Below are 2,097 nucleotides of genomic sequence, written 5' to 3'. Positions count from 1 at the left end.
TTAGACAGTGTCGTTATTCTTCTTCTTCTTGATGATCTCTTGAATTATAGCCCCGACAACATCAATCTCCATTGGTTTGGGCAGAAATTCATCAGCGCCGACCCTCATGAACGCCTCTTGGGCATTATCGCCAACTGATACTCCAACAATCTTCACATGAATTTCTCCCAAAGCACGGATCTTCTCAATTGCCTACCAAATAACATAAGAAGTACATTTTCAAGCAAACTATTCAGCAAAAATAAATAGCTATTTTTCCACATGGAAGAAACAGAAAACTAATACCTCTGGCCCAGACATTACGGGCATGTCCTTGTCACAAAAATAATGTCAAACTTCTTCCCCTCGAGGAACATTTGCACTGCTTCTTTCCCATTCTTAGCCGTAGTATCTCACATTGGAATTTACGCAGCATGGCGGTGAGAACCATGGTCTCAACAGCCGAATCCTCAACAATAAGTGCCTTAACCGGGGATCCTTCGATGTAGGATGTCATCATCGGCTAAACAAACTACAAAGGAATACATATATTTGTTATTTTCTATCCATGCAATGCATCTAAAGTGATACTTCATGTTCCCAAGTTGCCTCTTCCTTAGTATGGTGCTCCATTGAATCTTGCAGAACTTGATAGTCTTGGTACGGGTATTCCTTTGAGCTCTCTCCAAAATCTTGATAGGTTTCTCCTCATAATTCAGGTCACTGTCTAGTTGAACTTCCTCGAGAGGTACTGTATCCTTCAACGGGGTTTCGACATCTCGGGGTGACATTTCTTCAGCTGATCGACATGGAACACATTATGTACTACTGAAAGAATCTCTGGCAGTTCAATCTCATAAGCCACTTCTTCTTTACGAGATAAGATCTTGAAAGGTCCAATAAATCTAGGGGCTAACTTTCCCTTGATTCCAAATCTCTTGAGACATCGAAGAGGTGATACTCTAAGATAAACTCTATCGCCTATTTCATACGAAACATTCCTACGCTTGTTATCAGCATAGCTCTTCTGTCTAGACTATGCTATCTTCAATCTATCCTTAATCAGTCTAACCTTTTCTTCTACTTCTTGGATAATATCCGGTCCAAAGAAACTTCTTTCTCCTTCTCCACTCCACAGCAGTGGTGTGGTACACTTTCTCCCATACGGAGCTTCAAATGGTGACATTTCAATGCTAGCTTGGTAACTATTGTTGTAAGAAAATTCCGCATAGGGTAAACTATCATCCCAACTGGATCCATAATCTATAACACAAGCTCTCAGCATATCTTCTAAGATCCGATTCACTCTCTCAGTCTGACCATCTGTTTGAGGATGAAAAGCTGTACTAAACTCCATCCTGGTTCCTAAGGACTCATGTAGTTGCTTCCAGAAATTTGACGTAAATTTGGTACCTCTATCAGACACAATACTCTTCGGAACACAGTGAAGGCATACAATTCTCTTCATATAGATATCCTGCTAATTTAGCACTGGTGTAAGTGGTCTTCACGGGCACAAAGTGAGCTACCTTTGTCAGATGTTCCACTATAACCCGAATCGAATCATACCCTGATTTTGTTTGGGCTAATCCAGTAATAAAGTCCATACCAATTTGGTCCCATTTCCAGTCTAGAACCTTCAATGGTTGCAATAATCCAGTTGGCTTCTGATGTTCAGCCTTTACTCTACTACACACATCACACTTGGCTATATATTTTGAAATGTCCCGCTTCATATTATTCCACCAGAATCTCTCCTTCAAATCCATGTACATCTTGGTATTGCCAGGGTGAATGGAATATGGTGTCTCATGAGCTTCCTGGAATATCAGCCTCCTTAGTCCAGGGTCATTGGCTACGCAAATTCGTTTTCCGAACCAAACAACACCCTGTTCGTCTTCACTAAAACCTTTTGGTTTCTCCCCCTTCAGGTTTTCCTTTATCTGATCTATATCTTCGTCTCCCTTCTGGGTTTCTCTTATTCTATCCATCAGTGTAGGTTGCACTATCAGTGACGCTACAAAGCCCTCCGGTACTGCTTCCAAACCAAGGTCCTTCAATCCCTTGCACAAATCTTCAGGCAGATCCTCTGTCGATAGCCAATTCACATAAGGCTGA

At 41.4% G+C, this 2,097-nt stretch overlaps 1 pseudogene; it reads right to left on the bottom strand.

The window, feature by feature from the left end:
• On the bottom strand, positions 1–496 carry LOC124673261 (annotated as a pseudogene).
• Positions 497–2,097: the final 1,601 nt, after the last annotated feature.

This window comes from Lolium rigidum, chromosome 7, assembly GCF_022539505.1.
Source record: "Lolium rigidum isolate FL_2022 chromosome 7, APGP_CSIRO_Lrig_0.1, whole genome shotgun sequence".
In the NCBI taxonomy this organism is placed as follows: Eukaryota; Viridiplantae; Streptophyta; class Magnoliopsida; order Poales; family Poaceae; genus Lolium; species Lolium rigidum.
This window is presented reverse-complemented; position numbering and strand designations above follow the sequence as displayed.